Source organism: Asparagus officinalis, unplaced genomic scaffold (assembly GCF_001876935.1).
Source record: "Asparagus officinalis unplaced genomic scaffold, Aspof.V1 AsparagusV1_Un162, whole genome shotgun sequence".
NCBI classification, from domain to species: domain Eukaryota; kingdom Viridiplantae; phylum Streptophyta; class Magnoliopsida; order Asparagales; family Asparagaceae; genus Asparagus; species Asparagus officinalis.
In genome coordinates, this window is record NW_017972428.1 from 53532 (window position 1) to 61842 (window position 8311).

Consider the following 8311-nt stretch of genomic DNA (forward strand, 5'->3'; position numbering starts at 1 on the left):
CTCCCCAATAAACCGTAGAAATATATTTGGGGGGAAATGAACGTACGGAAAAATACACTAGATGCAGTAATTCTTGTCAGCGCCACAACTGCGGAAGCACAAATTACATTGCAGACTTTTCAGAGGTTACAACGCTTGGCAAACACAAGGAGACTCCGATGAAAAACAGAGACTCCGATGAATAGGCATCTTGTGACCAAACAAACCAGGTTCTGTCGAGAAGCTCTTGGCCAAGAAATAGAAGCTTTGGAAAACAGTCTTGCCAGAAGCAACTAGTAAGCACACTGCTGTGAGCTGATGTCTCTCATATAAATATATCATTTAGGGTTTCTCTGATCTAAAGCAAGCCTGCACCTTTGAGGGCAGCCTCAAAGTTCTCTTCATCTCGCCAGTTAGGCACCTAAGAAGCAGCAGCAAAAGAAATGACCGTGCAAGGTACTCATAGATAAAATTTTAAGGTAAACCTAAGGGGAGCAGGGTACACTTCTGTAATACGTCACGAAGTACGCCATTGGAATGATGCTCAATTTTCTGGATGATCATCTTGTCCCTCTCTGTGAAAAGCAGGTTGAATGCAGCCCTATTGCAAAACAAAGCATTACTAGAGGATACAATATAGTAACGACAAAATGACTAGATTGGTATATTTTGTAGAGCCTTGGTGACATGTTGGTATATTTTCTTTTAGTTTTTTCAGATTAGTATATTTTGTCGATTCCGGCGCCATATAGGCCTTAAGTTTGGCCGGAATTACTGTTCCGGCCAGTGCTAACGGGATTTCTTACATAAAACATGTTCATTAAAACTTGGATGGGATGCAAGACATCGGATTGCAGTTGGCATTGTGAAAGGGTTGAGGTATTTGCACTTTGAGTGTAGCCCAAGGATCTTGCATCATAGGTTGAAGCCAGGGAATGTGATTTTGGATGTGGGTTTTGAACCGAGATTGGGGGATTGTGGATTGGGGGGATTGCTTCCTGCTCGAGTCGATGCTTTGGGCTGTGAGTGTTATGTTGCTCCAGAGTGCTTCCAGAGTTGCAGGTAAAAACTTCAAATGTTATTAGCGTTCCTCATCATCAAGCCCGTGATCCCAACCCAAATTTAATGAGGAGGAAGAGGATGATGAGGAGGAGGGAGAGGGGCAGGTTGAAGAGGATGAGAGGAAGAGGGGAGCATGATGGGGTTTTAATGAGGGGGTTTTATGTAAGAAATCTCATCAGCACTGGCCGAAACAGTAACTCCGGCCAAAATTAAGGCCTATATGGCACCGGAGTCGACAAAATATACCAATCTGATAAAACTAAAAGAAAATATACCAACATGTTACCAAGCCTCTACAAAAGATAACGATCTGGTCGTTTTGCCATATAGTAACACTCAAAACTTGCCATAGATTTGGAGTTTTGCTGTAGCGAAGCGACATTAAGATCGTGTGATATATATCAGAACAACGCATGTGTTCGTTTTTGGAGAATATTGTTGGGAATTTTATGGAGATTAACTTGCAAAATTAAACAGTAAGGCTTCGTTTGGATACCATGGTGTTTTCTTTGTTGTGTTTTTGTAGAAAAACACCATGGTGTTGTGTTTTTCCCTTAAAATATTTTCAAAACACCATGTTAAATATTTTTGGTCAACACTAGTTTGACCCATTATAACATTAGTATTAAACATATTATTAATATATTATATATTAATTATAATAAAATATATTATAAATAAAATGTTATAATATTTAGTTTACATTATTATAGTATTATAAGTATTAAATGTAATACTTTATAATATTGTATAACGTATTATAATATTATATTGTATTTTAATGAGTTATATTGTATTATAATTATTACATATTATTTTCAAATAATTATATATTTACTTATTTTGGTATATCAATTTGTTATTGTTTTATATTATATTAATATTTTTATAATAACACTATTTTTGTAAATATTATGTTATTACTAGTATGTTATTAATAAATTAATATATTATAAATATTTTAGTATCATATAATATATTATAGTTTTTAATATGTTAGAATTTATAATAGTACTTTAATAATATATTATTATTTATGATATAAGTAGATATTATTATATTATGAATATATTATTTTTATATTAACATTTGTTAGCAATAAATTATTTTATTATTAAAAATTATTTTACTTTATAATAAATTATATTATTTATTACATAGTATATTAATATTTTATATATTATATTACAAAAAAATATATTACATAATATATTAATATTTATATAATAAATTATATTATTTATTACACAATATGTTATTATATTATTAATATTATATTGTTATGTTATTGTTAAATATGTTACTATTGTATAATATTTTATAATTATTAATTTATTACAATTTATTTATTAAAAAGTTAATAAAATTATAGCGATTATACTATTGTATAGTATATTATTTTATTAATATTATATTGTTATGTTATTATTAAATATGTTACTATTATATAATATTTTATAATTATTAATTTATTACATTTTATTTATTAAAAAGTTAATAATATTATAGCGATTATACTATTATATAGTATATTATTATATTATTATTTATTATCAATGACTTTTTTATTATTTTTTATTAGTTTATTTATATTTTATTATTGTTTGTTTATAATATAATACATTATTAACATATTAAATATTGGTATTTAATATGTTATTATATTATTATATAAGATATTTTATTTATTATATCTTTATGTTATTTAATAAATATTACTAATATATTAAATTAACTATAATATAGTATAGTATAGTATAGTATAATAAGCATGTTAATAATAACTCTATATTAATTATATTTAATATATTATGTTAGATATTATATTAACATCTTCTCAAACTCAAAACCAAAACACCAAACTTAAAACACCTAAAAGTTGTTTTAAAATAAGTGTTGTGTTTTTAATTTGAGGATGATTTAGCTCAAAAACATCATGGTTTTCAAACACATGATGTTTTGTTTTTGGTAAAAACATCATGAAAACAAGTAAAACAATATGGTATCCAAACAGAGCCTAAACGAATAATGACACCAATGAAAATACCACAAGCAAGCAAACAACAAGATTTAACGTGGTTCGACAAATCATGCTTACGTCCACAGGGCAATCTAAAGAGAAATATTTTACTATGAATCGAGAGTACAATTCCTCTAAGTTACACCAGAACTTGAGGATTAAAACACAAGAGAAAATACAGTGTTACCTCTAGAGCACCAAAACCCTAAAACCCGTCTCACAAAAAATCTCTAACTTCCGCGGAGAAACCAACACTGTATCCTCGACAGCGTCGTCATTCTAAAGACAACGGCTTTTGAATCACTACAATCGGACAACCGAGCGATCCGGAATCTGAACTTTTCTCTCTTTCTCTCTCTCTTCTCGGATTACTGTAGCATCAGGTTCCAGTTCATCCAAAAAACAAAAGACGGATTTTTCATATATACAGTTCTCCAAACCTATTCCTATTTTAAATAGATCATCCAAATTTTCTTTTAGATAGAGTTCTAATTCATGTGGACTTTATGTGGGTCTTATCTTGGGTTGGACCCACAACAAATACAAGTCTCTACACAAAGGGAACGTTTATTGATAGAACACTAGAGAGTACAACACTTACTCTTACAAGAACACATCACTTTTACACAACTCTTTTATTTTGATGGTGTTGGATATTTTGTTGGAGAAAAGGCAATTTTGCCTTAATGAATACTAATAAATTTTGTAATTAAAATATGCTTTAATTAGAAATTAAAATGAGCATAATGGCTATACATTATGACAAACGTTACGGAATTAATTACGGGTTTTGTAACGTCTTTTCCAACCCTATATATATATATATCCGTATGTTGAGCTCAAAATAATAGGGAAAAATACAACAAGTTTCTCTTATTTTTCTTCTCTCCCCTACATATTATTTTCATCTACATCTTAGTTTTATTTTATGGGCAACTTCCTTCATCTGAGTTGAAGCTCTGCACTCTCGTCCGAGTGCAGAGGCCGGCCATTTCCGGGGGATTTTACCGCTAGGGAGGAGGGAACCATCTGCGCCAGGATGATAGGCGGGTTCTCAATCTTCTAGGGTAGTGAATACACAACTACTCCCGTCAGGCCTAATTTTTCTTAACTCTTACTTATTTTAATTTCGGATTTACTTCATGCTATAATCTTAATTATTTTGATATATTTATAACAATCTAGAAGATTGATTATTTAATAAGTTAATTTATAAATCCGAAATAAAAATAATTTATAATTTTTTGTTCATTCAGAAAATTAATCCAGAAAATGAATCTGAAAAAAAGGTGTATGTATTTTCACTGAAAATATAAGCTTGGAAGTATGCACCCCTAAGTTACATGTTTCCACATTGTTCATGTAGTTAACATCTGCTGTCAGTTTCATACAATAATTTTCTTTTCAGATATATCACAGGTGTACTCAAGAATGTGCCATAAAATCACAATAAAGTTAATGTTCATTACTGTAGTTGTTACTTTTTATTAATGTAGCTTGAACGTTTCTACTCCGTTCATTACTGTAGCCGTTTTGTTCACAGAGAATTTCTTTCATTCGGAAAATTTTTACTGTTCATCCGAGAGAAAAAATCATCTTTTCTGTCACTGTTCATTTAAACAGTTTTGGTTCATAATGCTGAAAAAACTTCTAAAGTTAGAGCAAATATCATATTGCAAGTTACGAATATCAAAGAACCTTTATTGGTTTCTAAAAACCTAGTTTATATTTGTTAGAATCATCTAAAACCTACCTACCCTTATCCCCTTGTGCTAGTGAATATGCACGCATTTGAAACATGCTATAAATTTGCAGCAGTGTATATATTTATTCTTGAAAATTTCATATGCATGGTTTTGACAAGAATAAAGAGAACAAACTCTGGATGCATAGATGCTTTGAAATATCTAGATTTTTTTTCATGGTTTAATGCTTTCATTTCTTTAACCTATCAATATGGTACCTTCTATTATTAATAATTCCATACTTTGGAGTGCTTATGCATCTAATAAGCTTAGTACAAAAGGTGGTAAAAGTGAATGCAGATTTGTTCAGCAACTTAAGTGGCAGTTGTCTGCAGCAGATGAGTTTTTACTCTCAAGACATGAAAATCATGAGGTTCGAACATCAATAGGTAAACCCCTCCTAGGCCTTATCCAACATATGTTTGCAGTATAATTGCTAGGCAAATTAAATGCTTGCAGGAAATATTTTAAAGTTTCTATATACTGTTAAGGAACAAAAACTCATTGAGTGAACCGATTTAAGTTTTCTTGGATTAGTTGGTGTCTAAGGCAAAGTTTAGGGGTTGCGTAACGCGCTCTGCAAGGAACGAGGTACTTAATTGATCTTTGATCATCCTCTATTACTATCCTTACCTGGCTAACTACCCGGGTAAAACTTTAATCTTTTTACTTTAGGATTTTTTGGTTTGGAATAAGAGGACCGGATTTATGAGAAAATTCATATGCATTTATTTAATTACTCTTCTTGCATCATATATTGCCTAATGATAAATGATCAATATATGAGCGAACCAAATCAAAGAGGTGCATCTTTTAAAATTCTATTTTATATGGTGGATTATATTTCAAATCTTCAAATGTAAAGTTCATCACCTTTATTGCATTATGATGGATATTGCAATAAATGTTCATATATCTTTTGGATAACTTGCATTTGTTACATGATTAATTGCTTCGGATTTATCTGCATGCTATAATCTTAATTATTTGATAAATTTCTAACAATCTAGAAGATTGATTATTTTAATAAGTTAATTTATAAATCCGAAATAAAAATAATTTATAATTTTCTGTTCATTCAGAAAATTAATCCAGAAAATGAATCTGAAAAAAAGGTGTATGTATTTTCACTGAAAATATAAGCTTGGAAGTATGCACCCCTAAGTTACATGTTTCCACATTGTTCATGTAGTTAACATCTGCTGTCAGTTTCATACAATAATTTTCTTTTCAGATATATCACAGGTGTACTCAAGAATGTGCCATAAAATCACAATAAAGTTAATGTTCATTACTGTAGTTGTTACTTTTTATTAATGTAGCTTGAACGTTTCTACTCCGTTCATTACTGTAGCCGTTTTGTTCACAGAGAATTTCTTTCATTCGGAAAATTTTTACTGTTCATCCGAGAGAAAAAATCATCTTTTCTGTCACTGTTCATTTAAACAGTTTTGGTTCATAATGCTGAAAAAACTTCTAAAGTTAGAGCAAATATCATATTGCAAGTTACGAATATCAAAGAACCTTTATTGGTTTCTAAAAACCTAGTTTATATTTGTTAGAATCATCTAAAACCTACCTACCCTTATCCCCTTGTGCTAGTGAATATGCACGCATTTGAAACATGCTATAAATTTGCAGCAGTGTATATATTTATTCTTGAAAATTTCATATGCATGGTGGTAAAAGTGAATGCAAATTTGTTCAGCAACTTATGTGGCAGTTGTCTGCAGCAGATGGTTTTTACTCTCAAGACATGAAAATCATGAGGTTCGAACATCAATAGGTAAACCCCTCCTCGGCCTTATCCAACATATGTTTGCAGTATAATTGCTAGGCAAATTAAATGCTTGCAGGAAATATTTTAAAGTTTCTATATACTGTTAAGGAACAAAAACTCATTGAGTGAACCGATTTAAGTTTTCTTGGATTAGTTGGTGTCTAAGGCAAAGTTTAGGGGTTGCGTAACGCGCTCTGCAAGGAACGAGGTACTTAATTGATCTTTGATCATCCTCTATTACTATCCTTACCTGGCTAACTACCCGGGTAAAACTTTAATCTTTTTACTTTAGGATTTTTTGGTTTGGAATAAGAGGACCGGATTTATGAGAAAATTCATATGCATTTATTTAATTACTCTTCTTGCATCATATATTGCCTAATGATAAATGATCAATATATGAGCGAACCAAATCAAAGAGGTGCATCTTTTAAAATTCTAGTTTATATGATGGGTTATATTTCAAATCTTCAAATGTAAAGTTCATCTCCTTTATTGCATCATGATGGATATTGCAATAAATGTTCATATGTCTTTTTAGATAACTTGCATTTGTTACATGATTAATTATAAGGTTTTATGTAAGAATGCACTTGTAAAAATTTAAAGCATGTATGTACAAATATTATTATTATTATTATTATTATTATTATTATTATTATTATTATTATTATTATTATTTATTATTATTATTATTATGTGTTTAAGAGGTGGTACTAGAAAATGACAACATAAATTTGGAAGGTCTCTTTTGTAGGCAACCAATTTAAATTTGGAATATCTCATTTGTAGGCAACCGATTTAAATTTGGATGGTCTCTTTGAAGGCAACCAAAATTGCAACCACTTATAATAGGAAAATTAAACAAATTGTGTATATATAGTATGATGTATATTTTAAGATACGAAATCCTTTTATAAGGTTCTCTTTAATGCTTTTCATGTATCTATTAGTAATGTTATTCTTATATGTGCATATGCATGCATGTGAAGATATAACTAAAGTATTTTAGTTCTCTTTAATGCAGTTACATTTTCAGACATAGAATACGATCTTTTATGCTCATAAACCATGACCTTTTATGCAATGCAGTTACATTTTCAGACATAGAATACGATCTTTTATGCTCATAAACCATGACCTTTTATGCTTACGTGTTGCATTAAAAAATGATGTTTAATTTTCTTGTTGCTAAATTGATTCCTCTATCTTTTGAACTCTAAAGGTTCTATTAGCAATGTTGGGATTTAGTTCTTTAAATATATAACATATTGTGTTCCCAAAGAACCCGGAAGTAATGACAAACCTTTTTGTGCTTTTGTTTTCTATTCCTTCCTTGATAATATTTGATCATTACAATTTCTACTTGATATGAACGCATATCAAAATTTGTTTAGACATTTAAAATGAAAATGTCTAATTATTAGTATCAATTGTTTCTTGATAAGAGACATCAATAACTATGCTAACATGTTTTGATAGTGACTAGAAAGAATCATTTTATCGCTCTTAATCATTTTATCGCTCTTCATTTGACTACATGTATAATGTTTTCTCTTGAGATTTCAGGAAATGATCAGAATTGATATAAATATGATCTGTCAACTAATATGTCTAGTTACAGGAGATATGATAAATCAATGTCCTGAAAAATCAAATCAAGAGGTATATCTTATAACTTCTTTCTATATGATGAATAAAAGTTCAAAATCATTGAAGTTATAT